The sequence below is a fragment of the Apteryx mantelli genome, chromosome 3, assembly GCF_036417845.1.
Source record: "Apteryx mantelli isolate bAptMan1 chromosome 3, bAptMan1.hap1, whole genome shotgun sequence".
NCBI classification, from domain to species: domain Eukaryota; kingdom Metazoa; phylum Chordata; class Aves; order Apterygiformes; family Apterygidae; genus Apteryx; species Apteryx mantelli.
The window spans coordinates 45,283,880-45,311,516 of record NC_089980.1 but is presented as its reverse complement, the minus strand read 5'-3'; the positions used below and the strand labels follow the sequence as shown (position 1 = coordinate 45,311,516).

The following is a 27,637-nucleotide window of genomic DNA, read 5'->3' as shown; positions in this document are numbered from 1 at the left end:
GGGGGGGGGGGGGAACACATATATAAATTTATATAAAAAGATTTGTTTCAAAACTGCAAGAATTCACAAGGCTTTGTGTTCAAAAGTCCATGAGTCCAAAGCTTGAAAATACAGAGTTTTGTCTTGAAGATACAAACAGATAGAACAAAATTTACACCCCTCCACTTTATAAAATCTTATTACATGCTATGGTCTAACTACTCTTGAAGAGACTCTCTGTATATAAACACTTTTGAGTGTGCACAAGTACTAACAGAGTTGGGATTATTAAGTCTCCTAAAAAAATTAAATAGGAGAATTTGACATATCACAGGGAAGTGGAGGTTCACTTGCTTCTTACTCTGCCAGTATTTTGCCAGGAGATATAAAGAAGCACTAGCCTCATCAAATACTTCAGTCAACTGTCACTCCTCTGTGGGCAGCCTATGTTTCTGGCTCCAGGAAAGCTCAGATTGGCTTAAAGAGAAATCATATGACTTAAAAAATAATGCACTTTGGGTGACAGACAAACTATGCCATGCCTCTATGAAAAGCCAGCTCAGATTTAGTAGGATTTATTATTCCTCATGCAGTTGCTCTGGTATAAGTACCTTAATTTCTCCCTAAGCCCCTACCCTATTCCACTATATCAGAGGCTCTTACAAGGGAGCTTTGTACTCCAAGTCACAGTCAAGCCCACTAATATTAGCAAAAAAAGCCAGCAGAGACTTAGAAGTACCGGTATGTCTGTCTGGACACAGTCAAAGTAAGATTTTTGAGGACACATGTACAGTCTATTGTACCATCTCCCTCAACAAGCAGAACTGGGGGAGAGAGAACAAAACCAAAACCCAGCCAAAACGCATTAAGAAATCAAAGTTCAATATTGGACGGCATCAAGATAGTTCTATAAAGTGCAGCAGGACAATGCTTACAACAAAAATGTCAGTGCTGAAAAATTATTTATTTGGTAATATTAAAAAAAAACAACCCTATGACTATGTGCTGACTCACATCCTGATTTGTGGAAAAGTTTATACAGGTGCTTAAATTTAAGCATATGAGTAGTCCCATTATTTCAAGCAAAACTATTTCAATGGGTTGATAAAAATTAAGGCCAGGCAGAGTCATTAGATCATCTAGTCTGACTTCAAACACAGCACAATAATTTTTACCATTCCTCCTGTACCTAACTCAAACTTCCCTGTTTACAACAAGAATACATGCATATATTATGTTCAAGACAACAGTTTAAGGAGAAGATCATGATATTCTATAAGCAGATGGAGAGCCAGTCCAGCGAGAACTGTTCAAGTTGACACAAATTCCTTAACTCAAATGGGAGTCACATGGGCACCAGCTATGTACTAGCTTACTGCACAGAGGTGAAGGTCAATGTATGGAAAATGAACTGTTTCTCCCTGAGGGATATACCACAAAACCTATTAACTTTACTCCGGATGCTTTCCTACTGGACTGGAGAAGTACTGTTACTTAGGCAAGGATGAACAAAAAAGTACTTTACAACTCAATCTTCATGCTAGAGTGGAGCTCTCTTTTTGCCTTAGACTCTCTCATCTCCAACACAGCCACGTGCAAACTGTGCTGCAAAATAAAGAGCCACTGTTGGAAGCAGATGGGACATTATAACAGTGGTAACCAAATGCAAGGACTGAGCAAAAGTGGTATTGTCAAATCTCTTCTTATAAGACACCTAAACATACAAATGCAGTTTAAAAAGACTTATTATTTGAACCCAAGACAAGAAAAACTGGGAGACATGAGTCCCGTGAGACCTCCTTGGCAAGGATCAGAAACAATGGATTTATATGACATGAACACACAACAGCAGAACAGTGGTGTTGAGGGATACAACATATGGTCACAACAAAAAATGATGGGAAGGGGAATAAGAAAGACAGCCTTGGGGTATAAGTGCCACCTTATCCACAATTAACATTCTGTTCCCTGGGTTCAAGGATCCTTTGACTACAAAGCACCTCCTACAATGCAGCAGAACAGACGAGTTGGAACATGCACCCTCCACGGCTACTTTGAAAGTGTAGCTAGGGGAAATGGGATGGCCCAGAGCCTACTCAGCTAAGAGCCTGAAAAAGCTAAAGTTCATATATATCCCAAGCAACTGTACTCAAAGAACACCTAGAACAAAGCAAAACTCCACTATATTACATAGTATTATGTAATATATTATTATAATTATATTATTACATAATTATGTAATTATGCTTGCTCATAGCAAAATTTAATCAAAAGCACAACAGGACACACTGGCCAAAGTCTCCTCTAAAGAGCTGGCAGGTTCGGTAACCATGCATGCATCCTCAAGTCTTGGGGTAGCAGAGAAAAGAAATCTTGGCTTTAACAAGTATTCTTGCCTTCCTTTTCGTCCTATTTCCATTCAGCTTCATGGTTGGCAATCTCAGGGTTACTTAGCATGGTCCTTCCTGGGAACCACAGGGGTACCCTGGGGGAAGGAGGAACCTGTTCCAGCTCTTGACAAGCAGGGGAAGGTGGCATGCATGCTATCCTGTTTTAGACTTCAGCTTTTCTGTGAACCAATTTCAGCAATTTGCTTCATTTCTGCACTGGACAGCATCTCTGAAATGACCCTTCTCAGGCACCTGTTTAGCAATGACTTTGCAAACCAGTTTATCCAGTGATCCCTGGACAGACTATGTACACCGCCACTTCTCCTCAATGGCCCAGGGATTCAAGCAACTCACTGCTCTAACAGAACGTACACCTCCCAGAATATGAAAATGCAAATGGGCCAGCCCCTTGCCAGCATCGCATGGAAGTGATGCCATCTGGTCAGAGAAGTGGAAGGTAAACAAGTGAACAGCCAGGACAGTCACGGTGTGATACAAAGCATTGTGGGAGGTCTGCTCTAGCAATACGATTCAGTCATATGCACAATAACTCAGTTTGCAGTTAATTTCATGTTTTGTCAAGCTAGCAAGTCTGGCACTGTCCCACTAGTTAAGTCATGATAGATTTTACATTATAAAGATGCAGGTCACTTCAGTTGGATAGAAAAAAACCAAACAGTGTGTACAGATATATCTGTTTAGATCAGCTCCGCATTCTTAGAATCCTTTATACCCTAATATACTTTATTTTTCCAACACAATATCACAAAACATTTCATTGCTATTTTGATTATTGCTGTACCATAAGTATCTTGGGAAGCACTGGCTCATTAATAAAGGGAAAAAGAAAACTGAGACAGCATTCAAACTCAACTGAACTATGAAGTATTCTTTATAGTTTCAGAAATGGGAAGAGGCAAGGGAGATGGACTAATCCTGGATTCTTCCAAACCACTTGACCTTCCCCATGATCATGGCTAGTCTCTGCTTTTTTGCTTAAAAGAAGAAACATTCATACTGCCATCATGCTGTGGTTTTATACTGCAATACAGCCTATACTGAATTCTGGATGCAGCCCATCATTCAATTATATTTAGAGTCAGAGGGTAAACAATTGTCTTAAGTAATAATTAAAGGAAAAAATAAGATAAGAAACCAGGGTAGTGTCTTATACCATTAAGAGAGATGAAACCGGAACATTAACAACAGAGAAAGGCCCAGATTCAACCAAGTGTAATAAATCCAGCAGAGTTACGCATACAGAGACTTTGGCCCCTAAGGGCTCTGGCATACATGAATATTAAGTGTTGTTACTATAATAAGCACATCTCCTTACAACTAACGAGCATGGGAGCAAAAGCCTCTTTCTCATCTTTGCACTGGCTGCTTCACAGAATACATGGAAGGCACAGATGGATCCAAATTCACTCCTCCCACAGTAAGTTTGGGGGAAACAAGGACCCCGAGAGGTTTGCATGAAACCAGCAGGGCTCAGACAGATTGCTGGGTGAACACAGCTTGACTGGTAAACACACAGTATGTTGGGCTTAGTAGAGACCCTGCCTGCTAATTCTACCAGGTTAGGCACTTTTGCTCCAGGCCTCATTTTATAGTGTAAGCACATGCTAAAAGTGCTGCCGATTACAGGGGAGCCAAGCATTATTTTTTAACATTTTGACAAAAATCATTTACAAAATTGTTTGGGTTCTTTCTAAGGAGAAGGAAGGAAACAGGTTTGTTTTCTGTTCTTTTCTGGGTCAGTTACTTGACTCTGTCCTTTCCACTCTTGTCAGTCACTGGTGATGGACTATGCCCAGCTGCAAGGTGGGATGCCTGTTCCACTGCTGGTACTGCTTCAGTGTAACACTCAGGTACTCAGTATCAGCTCATGCTGCTCTCACTGAGGAAACTGATTTGCCAAACAAAGTACCACCGTGACATTAGTGCTGGCAACATATACCTCAAAATTAACAAGAGAGAACAAAACATTTTTCACTTCTCATGTATAATGCAAATGCTCGTATGTGTCTTGTATTTTAGCCACGGAAAAACTCTCTGAGCTGGATAATACAGGGATTCACAAAAAATTAGTTACAATCCTAGGTGATGCTCAATCCGAGCAAGAGATAGAGGTGAAGAGGGAATAAGAGGCCCCTTCTTGTAAACATTATGCATCATCGATGATGAATTTCAACCACATTGCATTGGGAAAACTTTTGGAAACAGCTGACCAGCAGAAACACAGAAACACTATTTCCAAGCATTCATTCAGATCAGTGCTGTATTAAATGTCATCTCTGCTTAGTAAAAGCGCTCAGCCTGAATGAAGTCAGACAAAGTTTAGTTCTGTGGCTGTCATGAGAGAGACTAGGTGCCAAAAAGGTTATGCACAGCCATGCCTTAACTCTCCTGTGTAGATTTAGACAAGCCATAAATCTCCTCTACCTTAGTCTCCTCATTTACAAGTCAGTGGGATGAATGCCAGAGACACTGCAAGAATATCAAGTGTAGCAGTATCATTTATGTTCCAAATGTTCAACAGAATATGCACTGCAAAATCTGCAAAGTGGGATGGGCTGCCTGTGCATACCAGTGTAGGTACTGCTCACATATGTACCTATTTCAAACAACTGTCCAACATAAAAACACAGTCCAACAAACACTGGCTTCAACCTTGCTTATGCCAGTCTTTGCTCATTTTCCACAAGTATTCTAGCAACTATATTTACTGACAAAAATACATTATGACTATAGCGCAGAATTTTTGTGGGCAGTAAACTTTAAATAGCTATCCTACTGCTAATCTGACCCCAGTATTTTGTTCTAATTGTATTTCTAGCTGCAATATAAAGAAAATGTCTGTAATTCATACCAAAGAAGTGTAGGAGCATACGGTCTTCAAGGTCTGCTTCTGAAACCAGCATATCCAGCTTGTGGAATACAGCTATTCAAATTAGTTGGCAATAAGGCAGTGAAGGACTTCTGTTTTGTTTTGTTTTTTAAACAATCAGGAACATACTGTTTTTGCAACAGAAGAGGTCCTTACCACCTGCCCTGACTGCATGGCACAATTTCACCACTTATCCCCTAGCAAAGGCAATGCCACTACTCTTTAGTATTCACAGTGTAGAACAACTCATATTAATCTGTCCATCTCTGTGCTAACTACTTCAAGGATTACAGACGAAATTTTCTCTTAATTTGTTTTTAAAAGAAGAGCACAATCCAAATTCCGTTTCAATAACTGAGGATATCAGAAATACATTCACATCAGTTGCTTCGGACCAACTGCATGAACTCCTGCTGCTTTCGTAAAAATGGAAGATAGAGTACGGAATGAGAAGCATCACGGATGAACTCACAAGCTGCATGCAAACTCATCATCAAATAACTAAGAATCTATTAAATGATCTTGCTGGAAGGACTGAGAAACTTGAAACCTAAATGCCTCATCCTGCATACTGTTGGACGCTTGCTGGCCCTTTTCAAGGCATATAAGGAACTTCTGATCCCAGTCTAACCAGACACCTTGACCTACCATCAAGAGATGTTTTGAGGCAATTCCATGTTTGAAGACAACACACTGGCTCAAAGGCAAATTTACTGGCTCACCCACACATTACCTGACATGAAGTAATTAAATAATGCTGAGGGTCTTTATATGACTTAAAAGCTCATTTTCCAACACAGCCTCCTCACTGCAACAACAGCCAATTAGTGCTCAATTTACACTGTAGGCTTTGGACCAGGTGTTTCTACTTACAAGCATGTCCTGCAACAGGACAGATAGGAAAACAAGAATTGTGACCTCTCTCTGTGAAAAAGAACTAAGAAAAATAAACTGAAAGTAAAAAGCATCTTAGTGTAATAATAACACCTAATTTATTAATTAAAAGTTCTCACATATGTTGATATAAGGAAGGAGATATAAATTCCCAGTTTCTCTTTGAACTTTGGGGGGTTTGGGAGGGGAGTTATTTTTGTAAGTCTGTTTTTTGCTTAAGTGGGTTTTAGGTTTTTATTATTATTTCTGCAGTGAAATTCAGCATTCATTAAAAGAAAAAAGAAATCACCCCATTATTCATTGTCGTCTGCTCTTTAAATCTGAGGATCAAAGGTACAGAAAAATTAAGACTATCCACTGTTTTGTGTGCTAAATCTGTAATTCCTAAAATCCAATTTCTACCTATACTTCAATAAAGAAAACACTACATGAGCTAAGTCACAATTACCATTAATTTGCAGCTGTGAGTACACAGCATTTCCACAAACTGGACCACAGACTTTAAGCTGGACATCAAGAGCAAAGAAGAAGAAAAGGCGAGTTGGAGGGGCACACAAGTAATGTACATGAGTGCAAAGACTGGCTTAAGAGGTTTGCTCATGCTGCTCCCAATACTCCTACACAATCCACCCTTACCCTCAAACTTCTTCCTTCCACCTCCCATTTCTACCTCCTGGATCCTCCCTCTTTACTCTCGTACATCCATGCTTCACAGTTTTCTCTCCCATCCATCTCTTCCAGCAGCTTTACACCTCCACCGCAGCTCCTTCCTGTGACCAGCAGCTCCTGTAACCCCTTCTCCATATTCCCCCCCATTCCAGGCATACCGATTCTGCTTTTTCCTCCATGCAGCCCATGTGCTTAGGAAAAACCTAAGAGAACAGCAGAGACAATCTCCTGCTCACCAAGGCATCTGAAAGTGGTGGGAGGACGGCCGGGAGGAGAGGCAGGAGCCCCTGTGGAGTACAGCGCGAGGAGCTCTGTGAGCATGGACCATGGGCAGTGCAGCTCTGTCCCCAGAGAATTCAGCAGTCACAGTAGCAAATACCCAAATCTCTACTGAGCAAGTGAAAATACTAGTCAAAAGCTTACAACTGGGCTGAATTTTTACTAGGCCAACAAAATAATCCCACAGACCCTGCCATCATGCAACCGATCTGTCAAATGTCAGGTCTGTACTCCAGAGCCTAGAAGCATTACTGTTTTGCAATGTTACACTTGCAAGAAATGTTTAACATGGCAAAACAAAACAATTTTCCATGATTTCTGAGAATGAAATTTTTTAGCTTAAGTCATCACAACTCCCAATTTCAGGCAGGTATACAGCAGACAGAATCTCAGCTTAAATCACTATATTCTCATGCACTTAAAAGCAACCAAAATATTTTTTTTCCAATGGAAAGCAAGCAGCAACCTCAACTCTAGGTTCCACCTAGAACCACCTAGGTTCCACTCATAGGCTCTACCTATGACAAATAATTGCTGATACAAAGAGAGGACTTATTTCAAGGATGAGAGTTAAGGATGAACTAATTTGATGATACCTTATATTCTCAGTTCTTGATTTCTCAGCCATAACATGACTATTGGAGGTACCCTTCAGTGTCAGAGGGGAGCCACACGCTGCATTTGCAGTACTACTGTGCCCCCTAGAGACCCAAGTATTATGTTCAACAATTTAGATTTCCCTTAGTTTGCTAGGTATTTAACACAGCCTATAGATGTTTCGGATTGATTTTATGTACTATAAAGCCAAGAGCCCTGGATAAAATGTTTTCAGTGAAATTTACTTTCCATTATGTCCTTCAGATGCCCTTCAGCTGGCAGCTTAGTGTGAGAGCTGTTGGACTATTTATAGCAGACATTTTAATCACACTTAGGTATTTATAAAACATCCTGCCTAGTGAAGGCTTCCATGGTCTGCTTTCATTCACTTCTACTGATAGTGAAGGGTATATAATATCTGAGGCATTGAGGTGGATCAGCAAACCAGGCACTGCTTGTTAGACATGGATTCCACATAATCTAAAAGATGCAGCCAAACTATACCGCAGACATTTAAGAAACAGATGTAATGATGCAGACTTTCAGTAGCATAACCTGACTTAATTTCCTTGAGGGTCCATTTATGTCAACCGAGAACCTTACCTCTTGTTACACAAACTCCAGAAGAACACATTAATAGAAAAAGACATTTTTATGCAACCCACAAAGCATACCTCCATAATTGCCAGAAATTCACAAAATAATGCTGTATTCCAAAATTTTAGCACAGTATCAAAGCACTGATGCTGAGCTAGGCTCTTTATCATTACTCAATTTATTAGTGAATGCACCTACAATTAATTAAATGACACATAAACATGACATAGTCAAATACGTCTAAAAAGATAAGAGAAACAACAGTTAAAAACAAGCAATAAAACGTTCAGTAAGGAGAGGCTTTGGATCCATTCATTCAGCATCAATAAAAGCAAATGACTTCCTGACCTCAAACCGAATCAAAAGGAAAGGGTAACTTTCCATTTTTTAACTCTCCGTGACTTTTTTAAAAGCTATCCACACTATTTGTTTAGCATTAAATTTTGAACAATGCATGCACCTATTCTTATCACCATTCTGCACTAACTGTACTTAATTTTTTGTTGTTACTGTTCAATATTTCTTGTAACATGTCTGAGAAATCTATGCTCATTTCTTTGTTTTTGTTTGAGGCATCAGTGCCCACAGAGAAAAATATACCCTTTGCAGTCAAGTCTTGAGTTGGTTTTCGCAACTTAAAGAGAAGCTAATGTACTGTTGTGTAACAAATAGCAAAGTTCTTGTCATACAGAGATGTTATCTGATAAGATATAACACAACATTGTATTCACTGTGTCTGTATTTGCTATCTTATCCTGTTCTGTATGGCAAAGCTTTTTCACAAACGGAAAGAACCAAAAAAAAAGAAACCCTAAACACAAATTTTGGGCGAGTTTTATTTTCAGGAATTATACCCAAATTATTTCTCTGTTCTGTTTCACGATGACTTAAATTTGACCATCCAGCATGAGCTACTGAGAAGCTTTTTCCCCACATAAACCACAATCAGAGTTTATGGCAATCTTAACTTAACCACATAAAATCATTTATTTCTCTACTCATTTCAGAAAGCACAAAGGCTCCTTTTCTTTTCAGGGAGCATTTCTCAAGTTGTTGATGGACTATTGCCATTCAGTCACTACTACCAAAGTACATACCTACGCGGAGCATGACTACCAAATAAAAATAGTCAGCTATTCAGTGCAGAGAGTGGTAACTCGGACTGTTCTGTGTCCTGTTTGAAATGGCCCCGGGTACTACGAGTATTTAATCAATGATAAATACCAAAGGGTCTTGATAAATGTAAAAGAGTGTTATTGATATTGCATAATCAAAAAATGTACAAAGTAATCTTAAGGTATTTGTGGACAGGGTAAATTATTGTGGAACACATTTCTATCTTTTTTTTAAAAATATCAGTAGAGATCAAGTCCTTTTGTAATGAAGTCTGTAAAGAAATTTAGGAACCTTTCTTTTTAAAGCTGCATATAAAGTTCTGTTGTCCTTGACCTCAAATGAAAATGTGGTCTAGGGGAAATGAAATGGCATTTATCAAAGATAACTCATTTGGTCAACGGGCCGTGCCCTAAAACACCATGACTGCTTCCTCCCTTCTCTTGGCCAGGCCTGGTTTTCACACCTGTGGCTGGGAGCAGCCATCCCTGGGCTGGGATCTGGGTCTGCAGCAGCCCCTGGCTCAGTTCTCCGGGGCAGCTCAAAGTCTCTCTTTGAAGCTGTCATCCCATCAGCATCCTAAACTGAAACCAATTCACTTCTCATGGCATTATGTCTCATTTTAAATCTGTAGCTTTTACCATGTCCTTTACCTGTCTTTTACAACCTCCTCGGCAACTCCGAAGGCCCAGCAGCCCCAAGCCCCACGCAGGCTGGCCTCCTCCTCTCTTTCCAGGCCAGACGAAAGTCTCCAGGGAGCTCTGGGGCAGCCCCCTCATCGCAGCGTCCAGCCCTGCCCAGAGCAGCGACTTGCTGACATGCTGCCGAGCCCTGTCGCACGCTGGGACAAAACAAGGCCCGGCACATCTGCAGCAAGCGTTTGCTGTTTACCTAGCCATTAACCCACTTTCCCAGGAGTATTCCTCCTCCTCCTCGCACAGCATTTACTCACCCTGCCTACAAATGCAACGCTGAGGCTTAGCATCACGCAACGGTTAAGTGTTTCGAGCACGAGTCTCTAAGGCAAAAACCTCGCCGAGCCTGTACAACCGCGGGCCCCCAGCTTCGCCCCTACCTCGGGCGGCCCTTGCCGTGCGGCGGCCCCGCTGTCCTCGCCCCTGCCCCCGGTGGGGGGGAGGCCCAGGTGCCGGCGGCGACATGGCCGCAGCCGCCGCGCTGAGGCGGCCGGCGGCGCGCCGGGCTGCAGCGGGCGCCGCGGGCCGCTGGGGGCTGCTGTGGGGCCGGGGCCGCCCCTGCGCCCTCCCCGCAGCGCCTAGCGGGCGGCGAGCCGCGGCCCCGCGGAACGGCCGCCGCTGCTGCGGGGCGCGGCGTGCGCTCTGAGGGCCCTAACGGCCCTAACGGCCGCAACGGCCGGCGGGGAGGGGGCGCGGCGGGGACATCCCTCGGACGGCGGCCGGGGACGGGCCGTGCCCTGGGGGGACTTTGCACTAATGCTTCGTGCCGCGTTGCTTGTCGCTTATCCGCATCGCCAGGGCGCGGGGCAAAGGCAAACGGGAACAAAACGGCCGCCGCACCCTGGCTGTGTGGCCGGGGCGGTCGGGGTTTCGGGTGCAGGCGGCGGAGGCGAGGGCTGGACATGTGTCCGCGGAGGATGTCCTCGGTCCTCAGACACTGGACTGGGGCCTCTCGACCTGCTGCCATCTGGCTGGCTTACGAGGGACAGTGTGGTTTCGGAGGGGTTTTTCCCCAAAAAACTTGTCAGGGAGACCCTGCAGTTTCACAAGGGTAGCGAGAAAACGAGAGCCCCACGAAGGCATGGACAGTCAGCGTGAGGGCTTCCTCCTTGCCTCAGGCCATGCTGGTGGCTTCATGGTTTCATAACCATGTGCAGGTTTATGTAATAAGAATAGTTGGGTAAGGTCAAAGGAAGCAACCTGAACTACCCCCCCCCTTTTTTTTTGCCCCTGCAGCCACCATCTTCTGTGTTTCACAGGCATTCATTGATTTCTGGCAAATGTGCCAGCTAGATACAATATAATTTAATAATTCTAAAAACAAGTGGTTATCTGGCTCCAAGCAATTCCTTTAACTTGTTCACATCTCGGTTGCAATACTTACTGTTAGTGCAGGCTGGCTTTTAAAATAGTACCCGATAATGCACTTTATAATCCAGTGAGACTGTGCAATCTTGCATTGTTTTATTTGCTTGCAAAACAATAAACTACCATCCATTACTACTACATGCTTCACTGAGGTACAGCAATTGCCTGTGTGTGCTCTTAGTCGTTTGGTTTGAAGTAAACTGCCATCAGAGTTTCAGCATAGTATATGCTACGTGTGGGATGGGAATTAAGCATTTCAGAAAAGTGGGGTTTGCGTCTCACCCTCAAAATCCCATTGACTGTATATCTTTGTCTTTAAACACCTAAATACCTTGAAAAACGTGACCAAGCTGAGAGGAATTAGGGACAGAGGCTCAGCTGAATTTCAATGGGGAATGGCTACATAGCTCCCTGGAAAATTCCCTCAGAATCTGTTAAATTCGCTACTTCAGTGTTTCTCCTTCATTTGTTCTGCATCTGGGAACATGGGGATAAGGATGCTTTTGTTTTCCATTTTGTTCTCTCTGTTTAGACTGGTAGTCCCCACCCCAAAAGAGCTATCACTATGTGACTAAACAAGGTCTGGCACAACAGGGCCTCATATCTGTTCTGTAAAATTCTAGATACCAGAAAAATATATATCTCCAGTATTAGTAAGGCACCCATTACTCTCCTGTCCAAACTCAAAAGATAGTGATGTTTCCCCTTAAATCCAGCTAAGCCCCAAAAGTAGAATTGTTCACGTTTTGCATGATCTGTGGAGTAGCCTGGTCTTAAAGACACTATAAACGCCGCAGTGTTTTAAATTGTCCTACCTGTCCTGTTAAGACTAAATTTAAACACAGCAAATTGTGGAGTTAGAAACAAAACCGAAGTAATCAACAGGAATGTGTTTAACTTTCCATTTGTGCTGCCCCTACTGTTGATTAAGGCTTATCTACTGTTTGGTGTTTGTCATTAAAAAAAAAAAAAAAAAAGAGTAAGTTATGGAACACATCGTGCCAGGTTCCAGTCAAATGCTTTAGCAAAGGCTGCTGTTATGAAAAGGATTTTCTAATAAGGGGAATAATGATCTTCAGATTCTGACCTCCTGGCACTGCAGTGAGATTTATCAGGAGGGGCATGTGACTAGTTAAGACACGCAGCCCCAGCTTGAAGGAAACAGCTGCTCATTTCATGCTCTAGCTCTTGGCAGCTGGACAAGGAAGGGTGATGTTTGTGTTGAATACCTCTGCAGAACCAAGTACAGTAAGTGATTTTCCTTGTTTTTATTTTTTTTCAAGACTGCCACTGCTTTCCTATTTTCATCTTAGACCTCTTGTAAAAACACTTAAGGGTGAGGCATATTTTTTGTCACCTCATTGATAAACAGTCATTCATGCTCCGAATGTGTGTATTTTTCTGACCTGTTATTAACAAGAGCATTGTTCTCGCTGTTGCAGGAACCATACAGGTACCGTGTTTTGTCCTAATGCTAGCCAGGGCAGGGAAATGGTGCTTGTTTACTCAGCTGTTGGTGTGGAGAGTTTGTTTGCAGTAAATGTATTTTCCCTTCTCTGTAGAGCTTCACGTAGAGCTAGTTAATGGGTTAAGGATGCAAGCTGAGAATAGAGCAACGACAATATTTGGCTTAAAAGTACTTAGGTAAGGGATTGACAAAGGTTTACCATCAAAGTATGGTCTGAAGAAAGCTGCTTGTGACTGGTTACTGTTTTGAGACGAATGAAGAGATTTTGGGGAAAGAAAAAGGTAGCAACAGAAATACAGGAGAGCAGTGAAGATGCACTGATTAAGATGCAATTGATTGATTCTGGATAGTAATACATAAATAGATTGGGAAAATAAAAAAATCCTCCCTAGAAGCAGAGAGCGAGTCTTCTAAATATCTCTAGGTTTTTAATTCAATATATTTTTGTACACTTGCATTTTTGGAGTTTTTGCTTCATGAATGATTGATTTCCCCATCTGATAATTTTTGTCTATTCTAGTCTGAAATTTTGCTTAAAAACACAAGAATCAGAGTACTGGATATATAAATATAAAGGAACTTTTAATCATTTATTTGTGTAGAGATGAGCTGGGGTTTTTTGCAATAAGACTTAGGAATTGGAACAAATGAATGGGTAATGGGGCTCGATATGCCAGAGACTGAAGGGTGCCAGGTGCTTTGGGGAAGGTTAAAAGGGGCAGGAGTAGAGAGCAGTGGGATCCTGGTGAGGAAGGTGTCTGTCAAGTCAAAAGGGCTGAATTTCAGAAGGGGATCAAGAGTAAATACTGGGAGGTTTAGTGAATCATGTGGTCCTTTCTTTAAAGATGGGCAGAATAATCCTGATTCAAAGACTTCTCACATAGAAAGAGAAACTTTAATTATTCCTTCCTGAAGACTTTTTTTTTTCCTTTTAAACCATAGTTTATGGCTTTGCCAGTGAACTGGAAATTTTATGGGAAAATGTCAATCAGTTTCTATTGTTCACAAAAACAGAAGTCTGCCTGGCTTCCTGCCTGCTCTTGTTGTTGAGGGTAGGCTGCCTCTGCACCAAGAGCTCGGGTGCTCTCAGGCTGTGCTTTTACCAGAGCCCTCCCACACCAGTGGTGTGTGAGGCCACGAATGTGGCAGGCCTGTGGGGCCCAAGGTGCTTCATTTTGAGTAACACTAGTCCACCGTGCACTTGTTTCCAGGCATTATATTTTATGTTTGTGATGAATGTCCTCTGTTAAGCAAGTTGCCAGGCCAGTTGGAAAGCTCTGATGAAGGACAATGCTTTGATCTCAGTTAAACTCCAAGTCCACCAGAAAATGGACAGAAGCTCAGACCATTCCTGCTGCACCTTCTTCTTCCTTAGCTCTAGCATAACCACTGAGCCAGGGCTGGTGCAGAAGATGGATGTAAAGCCACATGGTTCTGTATCAGCTGGATTACTATCCTGATATGGATGTATCTTGTGGACTGATTTTATTCTCAGGCCTCCCTGGGAAGTGAGTGTAGTATAAAAGAGAACTAGTGATAATTACGTAGTAAAAATTACATAACCACACTGTTGAGCTCACCTTCAGGTAACAGAAGACATGTCTGAAAGCACCCTGCCAAAGCAGTCACCGAACTGTCTCAGAAATGCATGGTAAGGGGAACTCAGTCTTGTGCTTCTATACTATTGATTATTGAGGTCATTTACAATAAAGGAGAAAAAACATCGCTCCGATCTGCAAAATTTAAGTTAAACAACACTGCTCTATCTGCAGCTTCCAGACATCATTACTGTATCTTTTCCTAAATAAAATTCAAGATTAGTGACTAGACATTTAAATCTTCTGTCTGCACAACAAAGAAAACTTGAGCAACAACATTACAAGATACTCAAGGCTGCTATTATTTTAATCATTACCTCCAGCCAACTTTGTTAGGGATAGTTACTGTTAAATGCAGACAGTGTACTTTGAGAAATGAGAGTATTGCAGTTTTCAGACTCTCCTCACATTGTGGCTTTTCTGATGAATTCCAACTGCAACATCTGTTATTGCAGCACCAGTCATGGGATACCGTTGGGGCACACGGTGATTTTACAGTTAGGCAGAAGATACAACCTCTGTATCACCATTCTTTTGTAATTCAATATCCTTATCTTGTGGAAACTCATGTGCTCAGCTTTTTGAATATACTCCCCATTATGTTCATGTAAGACAAGGCAGTTCTGTATAGAGATGAAGTACACACATTGAATTTCTTCATGCTTTTTCCTGAGAAGCGCTCAGCCCTTACATCTCCCATTAACATAGATACATATCCAGATGGCCCAATACCTAACGGAAATCGTTCATCCTGGAATTTTTTGTTGATTACATAGTAGAGGATATTCGTTAACAGCATAAACATTTCTGTCCCTCTGCAGAAGTTCAGTGCATGCTTGTATCACTGAAAGTTTTGAAGGGTTCCTGTTAAATCCTCTTCCTTTTACTCTAAGGAAATGATAAGGGCAGCCATACAGTTCTCTGAATGGGCATGTTACTGCTCTGTAAGAAAACATCTAGCTGAAGAGTAACCACAGTTTTGCCAGTTCCTCTCTGTAATTGAAAATGCCATTATACACAGGAGCCACTCCCAGGATGTTCCTGAGTAAAGAGAGGAAACTACTTTTAAAAATACCGAAGGGGTACTTGTATGGTTTTCTTTTTCTCTAAGCTGTCTGCTCCTAGCAACAGAATATATGTACAGGTACTCTAAACAACTTGTGCAGAATTAGTTTTCTGCTAACATATTTATGTTTTGTTATGACATATGTTATGCCATCAGTTTGGCAGACATTTTCAAGTTGGCCCTCTATTTTAAGTCAGGAAAGGCAATGTATTTGGAGATTAGCTGTTGTACTGTACAATACCCGAATGTTAGATTAAATAAAAAAGCTGCTACAAATTCTCAGGTCTTCTAATTTTCTGTTCATTGCTCTTACATCTGTGCTGTTTTTCTATTCAATGTAAATGGTCAATGTAATACCTTTCATTAATAGATTTGCTTATTGGTGTAACATATCTAAAAAGTCACCTCATCACCGGGTCAGAATATCAGCTACAAGCACTAGTAGTATCAGCAAAACAAACAGTTCAGAAGCAAGAACTAATCGTGAAAACACATAGGTATTTGCTGAGCTGAACTCATGAGTGGTCCCATCAGAAAGTCCAGCTTACATCTAAACGTGTACAGGGTCAGGATCAAAGTGTGGGGGTGTGGAAATACCCACACCACTGATGTTTACAGCTCAGCAGAAAATACAGTTTCCCCTGAGAATTACTCTGGTTGTTTGGGTGGACATCTGTTGTCTCACTTCTCTGAATCACCGCTCCCCTTGCTGCTGTGTCCTCTGACCACATTCAAATGGGATGAAATGTTTGACTCTCTACCCTGTACCCTCCCACCTGTGATTTATGTATATTCTCCTTACTAATGATCTGGAGTTTCTCAGCAAAGGGGAAAATGTTTCAACACCTGAAGAATCTGCCAGGCATAATAATCTGTGCAAAACTGAGCTATTCTTGTTCAGATATTTTATATATTTAGTTCCTACAAAGAGAAAATAACTGTATCATCTTAAATTAGCACAAATTTAATATTAGTGATTCAGCAGTATGCCCACTTTGGTCTACCAGAAAAGTCATACCAAACTCAGTATACCAGGAGCTAACACATATTGACATTACGTGTTATGTATATCAATACATTTCCGTATACAACTCCTTCCGCTACTGTTAAAACTGCTTCACTTTTCAATCTCTACTGTAGAAGGAGATGTTTCACACGGAGTAGCGGTGGCCTTGTGCGAGAGAATCAGGAGTGCAGGAGATGCATGCACGAACAGTTCCCATCCAGAATCTGCTAGAAGAACAGGAATTTTCCATTCCTTTTGATATATCTATATAAGTTGTTCACAGTACCTGAAGCAGATTGATGGGGTTCAATGTAGAAATCAGTCCTAGAGACCAATAATTAAGTAAAACATATATGACATAGTCAAACAGATTGAGTTGTGGCTGATAGTGGGTATATATCTGCATGTTTGCTAAACATGCTGCTGAAGTGGTCTTTGACCTGAGGTTGCATATTTTCTTTGTTGCGTTGTTCTGTTCTTCTTTAAATTTTATAAAAAGTCATAGCATTTCTCCAGCTTAGTCTCCATTCTCACCGACAGGGATTTCCTTAATCTGAACCAGTATTATTATAGACGGGCTTTTATTCATGGCCCGTCATTCACCCCTAGATTCATTTTACCTGCGGGGTAGGCTAAGGTAGCACGTAGGTCCACCCAACCCATAGTCTTGTTGCTGGTTCTTATAACACGCGTTGATGAGTTCTGTTTATTTTGCAAGGACCCAGTGTTTGAACCAGGAGCTTGCCTGGAAATTCTGGGTTTACTAGTGGGAGGAAGGAAAAGCAGCGTATACATATAAGTGATCTGATGTCAGTGGGGCAAATTACATTACATATCTTTGCTGAACTGGGGCTTGAGTCACTGTACCACCTGGATATATAGTGGTTGTTGTCATCCAGATCGGAGTAACCATGACATTCCAGCCTTATCGCACTGTTCATGAAATAGCTTCCTTAAAAGACTAATAATAATCTCATCTGCTTTATGATGTCTTGCCTGCTTTAGCTTGCTTACTCATGGTCTGCTTCACCAAACTCATGAACACATACTTCCTGAAACAGCTGCCACCCTTCCTAAAACTCTTGGTTTCCAGGCCCTGCCCTAGTGACTGTCAGTGTATTTTTATCTTAAGGAGGCATTGGGGCAGGAACTAGAATTCTTTGGGGTGTTTTTTTTTCCTTCTTGAGTGAACACTCCTCCCCTTAAATTGTACGTTTTTTGATCTTGCTTGCTTTCACCGTGCAGCCCAAAAAGCTTTATTATTTCATTTAATATGAAACCTCATTGATGCACTGGGGCAGGCAAATCCACTCCACAGTCTCAGCCAGGGCAGTGGGAGATTTCCAGTCCTTCTGCTAAAGGAAAGAATTGATCCTGGATCTCTTCTCGCAGCTTTAAGGAGCGTTCAGACGTCTTGGATGAAGACCCTGGGCATCACCACTGCCCCTATTTCGTATGGGGCTGGTGTGCTAGGTGCGACCAGAGGATGCCTAACACAGACGAGGCAGACGAGTCCCTGACGTGTGCATCCCCAAAGGGCTTAGGACTGATCCTAAGCAGGGAGCTGCTCAGTGTTCTCCGGACTCTGATATGCTTCTGGAAGGGCGGAGCTTGGCATTTGAGGGGTTTAATAATGAAAATGGAGAGAGAGACTAGAGGCTCTGGGTGTTTCCTACACTGGCAGGCGCCTGGCGGGACAGCGGAGGCGAGAGCGAGGTGGCAAGTGGGAGCTGCGTGCCGGCATCCAGGCCCCAGAGTGAGAGGGAGACGAAGTCAGGCGCTGAGCCGTTTCTTTGGATCTAGTTCTCAGCTCACGGTTTGGAAGCAAAAGAAGAGAGAAGATTTTTAGGTTAAGGTGTTGAGTAATGGCTCTTTTGCAATCCACTTGCAAAGTGCAAACTGCTGTTTGATGTCTGCGTTTCAAAGCCGGCTTCTTTGGGAATTCTTGCACTGATTTAACTATATTGGTTTAGAAATTGGTGTAATCTCTGACTTGAGCACAGATATCTGGTATACTAGTGCTTATATAAATATAGTTCGTTCCTGTAAATAAGCTTGAAAAGGCGTGAGCTGTTTTGAAAACCTGACTTCAGCAGCAGTCAGCCTTTCAATGCTGAACACTCTCCTGTACTGGGGGAAGGGAAATGAGCCCCAAAACCTCTAGCTCATGGCTTCTAAATCAAGATCTTCCTAACACCTCCTGCACTTTAATTTCCTTTTCTAACCGGAACATTTTTTCCCTTCATATTAGCTTTACCACATAGCCACAAGATTAATTTTGTTTTGTAATTATTACTGGATTTAAATTGGTGAGATAAGCAGACCCTTTCCAGAAATCCTGACAAGCTCCTCAAATTTGATAATTATGTGCTGAGAAAGAAAGTATTACCGGTTTCCACTATAAATACAAAGCAAATAGGCATGGATTAATTTAATAATTGTCTGCAAGTTACTCTCTAGGGCAACAGATATTTGGGATGGCCTGAACCAGACACTGGAGAGGCGTTATACTACCAATTAAATTGAGGGGGGGGTTATCCACAGATAATAACATGCAGCCAGAGAGAGAGTTGGTGGAGGATGAGATTCTAACCTGTTATAACAACAGCAACTGCTTTAGTTGCTTTGCCAGTAATGGCAACTCTTTGACAATATAGTAGGTATAGCATCTATATAAAGTATGCATTTTTAGATTTTCTGCTCTTTTACAGCAGGATATACAGTTTGTGCTACAAATATGTGAATTTTACAGCATTAGAGTACTGTATGTTAGAAAATGAGCATTGCAAACATAACTGATTCTTTTTGGTGAGATTTGCTTTTCTCAAGTCCTATAGTAACAACACGTTCTGTAGTTGTGAAAGTGGGATAGTTGTATAGCCTCAATCTTGTCTTAGATATTCTTGCATACAAGAAATGTTTAACTAACAAAATAATCTTAACAAACTAAAGATCAAAGTTACTTGTTTAATGTATTACTTATTAAAGCAGTCTGTAAGATGCTTTTCCTCTTTTTCATTAAGACAGATTGTCTTTTACACCACACAGACTCCTTCCCCTTTTTTAAATTGTCTCACTGTTTTGTATACTCTTATATATAGCCCATCTTCAAATAAACCTATGTTTGTGTTTCAAGTCTTTTGATGAGAAACATCTTTGTTGCTGTTATTCTTTTTTTAAAAAGGCATTTAACCTGTTGGCTACAAACTGTCTTATTGTTAGGAAGGTACATGGTTATTAATAAAACTCACTCTGTTCCAAGAACTATAGGAATTAACTGCAGTGACACTGCTCTCATATCCTGTACTGTCAACTTCTTGCTGTTTCATAAACAGTCTCAGAAGTTTGCTCTCTGTCTTCATGCAGTTGTACTGACCAGTGTGTGTTTCTTAGCAGACTGCTTAGTAAGGAAAGAGGTTTTAATCAGCAGATTGACACTTGCTTTGTTACCTCTGAAAATGAGTACAAAATCTAATGAGAAAAGTTAGAGCAAATAATCTCCTCTCTGGTCTTCTCTTTGTTGGAGGCTTAATATTTTAAAGACCTCTAAACTGCTTGAAGAAATAGTATATGCCTGCCTTGAAAATATTCTCTCTGCACCATTAAGAAATCAGAAGCCTGCCATTGTTTCACCGTTCTTCCCGGGGGAAACTCGTACAAAAATAACTAGATGTAAGGAAGGAAAACTGCTTATTTATTTTGCTGTCCAGGATCTGTTGACAGAATTTCTCAAAGAAAGATGCTGGATCTCCTCTGACTCCAGGCTGTGTTTTTATTCTCCAGCTTTTCTGCAGGCCTGCTGACTTGTGAACCATGAGTCATCGGAGACTTCTGCAGATGCAAAACCATAACACTGCACCAGGCAGGCGTCCTTGACTCATGTGAGTGTGCAGTAGACAGCAATTTGCATGATCTCCTAGGATCACGCAGCACGTCTGTCTACTGTCATGTGTGTCTGTCTCTGTAATCTAGCACACCTAAATGGTGCATTCTCTCTTTAAATGTACATTCTCTCTTTAAACAGCATCAGCTCGGCAGTGAATGGAAAGCTGCTGCCAGGGAGTGAGACGGGATGATGACCATTAGCAACTGGTCCATGCTCTCTCCCTGTCTGAGACCTATTAGCACATCTGTGGGGAAATAGCAGTTACACGTGAACCACTTTCTACATCCATCAAAGGGAAAATTACGGATGAGTCTGTTAGAAATGCACTATAGCAGCCAAATTAGAAAAAGGAGCCCAAGTCCTGTCCTGCCCTTCTGTTCTTTTAACTCCGTCCTGCTCCCCTGTCAGACATGCAGCTTCCCATTACTTCAGCTTCTGCAGGCCTCTTCCTGCCTTTATTGTTTTGCCAGTTGCTGCCTTCAATTTACTGCACTGATAAGTACTTCCCAGGCTGTAAATGTGTGGTCAAGATATTTCTGAAGTTGAACCATGTTTTAATCGTGGTCACGGGAGGAAAGGTCGGCAGCAAAACTGCGCTCTCTACAAGAGGAGACCACTTCTCATACCAGGATAGGTATAAGATGTGAATTTGATGTTGGGGGGAGGTAATGTATAGAATAAGGGGCTCAGGAGGGAAATATGAACACTTAACCTCCTCTCTTCACATGGTGATACGTTTGCTTTTATTAGATGTAAAGTAATTGCAGTTGTTCTTCAGCTATGAAAACTCAAGAAACCAGAAAGAGTGAGAAATCTGATACAGCCATTGATGCTGGAAATGATAACAGGTACTAGGTCTTGAAGTCTCCCTTCAATGGTACCTGTGACCACAGATAATCATTTTATCTTCTTTCGCGACAAACACAGTGCAGAGGTGGAAAAGGGAGGAGGGGATGTGTTTTAACATTTTGCTTTCTGGGATGCTTAGCAATTTTCTCTCCTGTCTGGCTGACTAACATGGATCTGTAAAGCCTTTACATACATGACAAGCTTCATATGTGTCTATAATTCCTGTGAGTTCTTTATAATGTGTGCTGCAGATGTTTGCAATATGGTAGGCAGGGAAACTATTGTGTCGTGAGCAGCTGTTCTACAGTGGGAAATACCTGGAAATTGCAGAATTGTATCTGATGAAAAAGCTTCTATTTGGAAGCCACAGGTTTATCATACAAGAGCTTTCGTACCAAACTTACTGATTTTTAGTACAAGTTAGAGACGCTTATAGTCCTCCTTTGCCTTAAAATTGATTGAGAAGTGATGTGAAACTGGACGTAGTGTTGACTCTTAGAACTGTCATGAGTCTTGGGAGATTTAACAGCTTCAAAAAAGATATTACTCTGGGGCTGTGTTACTATACAAGAATTCCAGTTTAATTAAAATAAGAAAAAAATAAGTTTTGTGTGGAAAAAAAGTAACTCCCAAAGCTTAAAATGTCAGACAGCCTGGTAAATAAGGCCTAGGACATATTAATAATTTAATCAACCAATCTATTTTTCTAGCTTGGCTTTAAGAGAATATAGCTGGCAATGGTAAACAACAACAGAAATTTAAAATATTTTGTTACAGAATAGCTAAAAATGAGTATACTGAGTCATTGCCTTTTAGAACTGAAGAGTTGATTCTTTCCCCATATTCGCTTTAAAATAACTAAAAATGTCTTCTTTGGGGCTGGTGCAGTGTCCTTAAGGGCATACAATGGTGTGATCAGTCAAGAAGATATGCTGATAGGATTTTTTTTTCCCTGACTTGATCTATGTGACCTGGTTAACTTATTCATGAAAGACTGTGAAGAGTTGTTTGCAGGTCTGTGAATGATTAAGGTAACTGCCAAAAATTTTTCTTATGGCCTAAAGACATTAGCATGGCTTATAAGAAGTATAGACAGTGTATCGATTTGATTTGATTTCTGGCTAGGATTAACTTAAAGGGCTATGTGAACTCTTACTGCTGTTAGCTCTCCTCTCCATGGATTGTACTTTGGTGATGGAGACCTCCAACATGTCTGAAGGGCAAAGAAGTTCAGAAGAGCTGGATCCCCTCATGTCACATATGTTAATCAAATGTTTGATATATGTGATTTTGTTTTGCTTAACTGGAAAGAGCAAAACAATTTTATGACAAAACTGCTGAGAAGTGTGGCTGAATGTTTGCCTCTGTTTGAATGTGAACTGAAGTCCCGCTTTAGATCTCCCTTTAAACCTGATACATTCCTGGGAAATTTTACTACCCTGACCCATGGAAAGTGGAAGTAAAAGGTCATCATCTTAGTGTATGAAATAATTCAAGGACGTATGTTCAGATTTTACTGCCATTATTAACAGGAGTTACAGAGACAAATGCCAACACAGTAAAGTGAGGAAGCAGAAGTGGATGGGGAAAACCTGAAGTATGGGAGATAACCAGTTCCATAAAACCCTAGAATTGCAATTGAGAATGAAACCTTTGTTTTTAGTATCACAGTTATCAAGTTATCCATTATTTTGGGAGGTTTGTAAGTGAGGAAAAGTGCGGGTTTTTTCTGTCCTCTCAAAAATCTTCTTGATTGTATTTTACATTAAGAGGTTAAGAGTGCTAAACAAAATGCTGTTTAAGCAGCCCTAATCAGGTGACTTTCTGATTCCTCAAAGTAATAGATCGTGTGACACTCCATTAGCATTCCTCATGATTTCTGTAAGCTTCTCTTTTGTGTCAGATCAGCATATGTTGTACCCTGTACTCCAGTTTATCAACTTCTACAAGTTATTTTGTGTCTCTGAACTAATAGCTTGGTAACATATATGAGTGGGTTTCTTTATCCGCTTGTTGTCTTTCCTAAAGTCCTGTTCATTTAACCTCTGTTCCTATAAGAAGAGTACATATGCAGGTCTTGTATATCTACGCCCTTTTATTTTAATTGGGTGATGTATGATGCCTTGAAAGTAAATAGCCCAGTGGAGTCTCCTCTCAAAGTTGAACGTAATGAAATACATTTTGGCAATTAGTAACTTGCACGCTTCTGCACTATGGCCACCCATGCCCTTCACTCAGAGATTACATTGGTTTTGGATAGAGGAATGAAATGGAGTAGATGAAATTTGTTCCCATATCTTAAGATATGGAGCCACTAACAACCCCTCTACAGTGTTTCTTATTAATACGAGGTTTGGCTTTAGCAGCTGATGCAGCATGCGCTTAGCCATCCCCCTGTGCTGTCCCCTATTGTGACATGAATGTCCCCGTCCAGTTAGTGCCTTTTGAAGCCCCTTTCTGATCCAGAAGAGTGAATTAAAGTAAAAGAGTGCAGACAGTTATTGTGGGTCTCCTGGTTTATTGGATAACAACTGTCCAAAGTTGTAATAGGTCTGAGCAAAGGTGAATGAATACCGGCAAGTCACGCTGGTTGAGCCTAAGACTCTCGTATTGAACTTTCATTCTTCCTCCACCTGCAGCAGGGCTTGCACCCTGCATGCATGGAGCAGTGCCACAATCTCCCTCTTGTGCTGTGTCCCCACTCCCCAAGACAAGCATCACTGGGAAGGCAGATGCGCCACCCTCCGGCCAGCTTGTGATGCTCCATGTGATGCTTGGGGTCATGGACTGCAACAGAAGCTGTGGCACTAGGCAGCCTGAAAGCCCAGCATCCTTGTCCTTTCCTGTCTAGCACAGCTTTGTCGTATCAGACGCTGGAGAAACCTGACCATGTCACTTGCTCAGAATTTTCTAAAATTGGAGGTGTGTGTCCTGAAATAGATAAACTGGTACTGACAACCTACAAGGAACGTTATCTGCTCAGAAGGGAAAGCCTTCAGGAAGGACAACCAAATACCGATGTTAACTTTAGCCCAAACAGATGTCTCAATTGCACCTGTGTAGGCCAAGGTGCAGAAGTTATGTGTCCCATCTGGGATTCTTATTAGGTTAATTACACTAATATGTGGAGACACTAATCACAAGAAAGGGCCTCATGTGAGAGCCTCCACTGCATATACAGAGTAGCAGAGAAACTGTCCTGAAGAGCTTTCAGCTGACATGAGCAAGGCAGAATAAAGGGAAAAGATACATAGTAAGGGAAGTTATCCTTGAACATTCTCAATTTTTTTCTACATAACTGCTACTGATTACCTTTCTCTCTTCAGCTGCTCACATTTAGGGCTCTCCTTCCAGCAGCCAGATGATGGAGGCCCTTTAATGCAAGCATTTATCAATGTGTGATGTAGGCTTGGAGGAGGAGGGGGAGAAGAGGGGAGGTCTGGCTTACTAAAACCCCCAAGAATGTCCTGATCTTGTAAAGAATATGAGTTTCCTGCATGCAGGCCTCTGGAAAGTTTATGGATGAACTGAGACCGATAGAGGTGCCTCTGTGTCAAAGTTGAACTGTTCATGTGTGGCTCTATTTATTGCCCTAAATAGAAGGAAAATAGCCCACTTTTAATTAATGGGGAAAATGCTACATGTGCATTTACTTTGGCTTGGCTAAAAAGCTGTTTAAATTCCATTTAGCTAAATAAATATTACTCTGTATGTCGAATTTAAGCCTATTTAAACCTGACATATTGGTTTAGCTTGCACCTGTAACCAATATAACTTGTTAGAAACCAATGTGAAAGTGCCCACACAGGGATTTGTGCTGGCTTGACATTTTAATATTAAATTAAACTGCTGTAACTTGTAGGTGTGGACCTCCCCTTAGCAGCCCCCTAGCAGTAAAAGTGATATCTTTTGGTTTTACTTACAACAGTAGCCAAAGTTAAAGACTGACTGCATGCTGCCCACTCTGTTCACACCATTTGATGCTTTTGCATAAGACCACAAGTTTGCTGACAGTGTATCCTGTTTCTTTAAAAAAAAAATGTATTATATTTTACCACATCTGTCTCAAGAGCTCACAGCCCATTCACTCACTTTAAATAGATGTATCAGGACAGTCCACAATAGAGCTGTCTTAAGACTTCCAAAATATAGAACGGAAAACTCAATTACACTGCACAAGGACACTAAGGAAAAGCCATCTGTTTAAAATAACTCTGTGTGTGTGTGTGGTGGTCGGGGTGAGGACAAGACTTGAAACAGATTCTGTGTTTGATAGTTCTGCCCATCACAGACTTCTAACCTTTGGGCACATCACTGCAGATGTTTCTGCTTTCTTCCCAACTAGGAAGCGTGTGTCCCATAGCAGTAATATCTTCAAATAAAGCATGATATACTTGATACCATGACTCGGTCCATAGGAATATTATTGTTGTACCTATTATCCTTTAGACAAAGCTGTAGGTACTGGTGAAGTGCTAAGGCCTGTCTTGGTCATATCCCTGCTGCCTCGGCATCCCCCCATTCCTGACTGACCCCTGAAATCCCTTCCCAGCATGTTGTCAGTGCTTAGCAAGACTTGCAGTGGAGTCTGCTGTTTCAAGTGGCCTGAGAATTGAGAATGAATGGGGGGGTGGGGGGGAATCGAGTGCCACCTGTGTCCTTAATAGCATCTGTTAACCACAGTTAACCAGAGAAGATTTATAATTCTATCTCAAGACAAAAAAAAATCTTTTAGTTTCATTGTAGTACACAATTACCTCACTAACTAACCATGTGATCTTATCAAGTTAGCTCTTGTTTTTCTTACCTAGCCTGCCTGATTGCTCCTGATACAGTTGGGTGGCAATGAGACCTCTCAGAGTTACACTGGAAGCACGTGAGGGCAGGGATTCTGCCCCTTGTCTCAGTTTGGAAGCCCTGATGCACCTTTGGCAATCACAATCAATCTTTTAATAGTATCCATTTATTTCAATAGTTTTTAATTCTTTACGTGTGGGAGAAGGTAATAATCTGTAGTTGGTTATTTATAGTAATATCTTAAGAAGTGTCACTACATATCTTTGTCAGTGAGCAGAGCCATAAGTAGTAGTAATGGTTTTGCTGGAAATGTAACTCCAAATTCTCGTTTCCGTTTTTTACATATACCCAAAATGGAAACTAGATCTCATACTCTGTTTATTACACTGCCTCTGTCCCAGTGGTGGTGAGTGCTCTGACACAGCCTAGAGCAGTGTTAGCTCTGATTTGGAAGGTGAGTACTGCCCTTTACTTCCCTTTGTTCCCTCGTGTCCAGGGTCTTGTGTTGGCACTAGTTTTGAACCTTGTACTTTGATTACTTTTTTTTTCTGTATCTCTAACCTCTCTGGTTGAATTTCTCCTTTTTTTCTTTAGACACATGGAAAGTCAGTCAAGATACCATTTTATGGTAGCACTAATATGACGTCTAAATAGCAACAAGAACGCTAAGCATTTATGAAGCATTCATAATGATACTAAGGGGATTTCCAAATTCCTGTGACTTTCTCTGTTCTTTTTGAGTAACTGAATGTCTTCATTTACCATGAACAGTAACAAGACTGGAAGGCATGCAGTGTTACAGGATGATCAGACCCATTTCTTGGGAAGGGACTAAAAAGTACAGTTCTGTTTTTGTTTTTTTTTCTGACCTGCAGAACCTCTCTCTAGAACCTGTGTTCTGATTTGATACCATTGAGGCCCAGTATAGACAAAACTTGTATTGTTTTAATAGGACAATAGTGCTTAATCACACAAATAGTCGCTTAACAGTTGTGGTTGTTGGGGTCTGGGATCAAGAGATGTTACATCGGGTTCTGGCTCAGCTATGGATATACAGCCTTAGCCAATGCAACCAGTTCCTCCTCCATAAACTGGAAATGATACATCCTTCTTTTAGAAGCATTAGGAGAATAAAATCCTTTCTAGATCAGCTGGGCTGTTTATGAGGAGAGGATCCTGCTGGCCTCAGGATCTAGGTATCTACCAGTTGAGTAGCTGGCATACAGTAATAGTAAAAAAGAGCCATGCAATTTTTGTGGGGAGTATTACTTGTTGATCACTATATCACTGCCTTGATACTGTTCACAACAGAAGATAGTGATGATGCGATCTTATGCTATATATTATAGAATATGCTCATACTAACAGAACTGAAAAGGTAGATCAAATCTCTTCCCCTCCTGCATTTCATGCTTGGAGATTTTCAAGGATAGGCAGAAATTGCAATACCTTTTCTTAATTCTGTTTTTAAAGAGTTGACTAAAACAATATTTTGA

General features: G+C 41.3%; 1 long non-coding RNA gene across 2 annotated transcripts in view; it reads right to left on the bottom strand.

Moving 5' to 3' along the window:
- The window catches only part of LOC106485482 (uncharacterized), a 51,959-nt gene extending 41,495 nt beyond the window's left edge, over window positions 1–10,464 (bottom strand). For both annotated transcript variants that reach the window (XR_001292725.2, XR_001292726.2), the window contains exon 1: window positions 10,361–10,464. This is a non-coding gene — a long non-coding RNA (uncharacterized lncRNA). The remainder of the gene's footprint in view (window positions 1–10,360) is intronic.
- Between the last annotated feature and the right edge of the window lie 17,173 nt (window positions 10,465–27,637).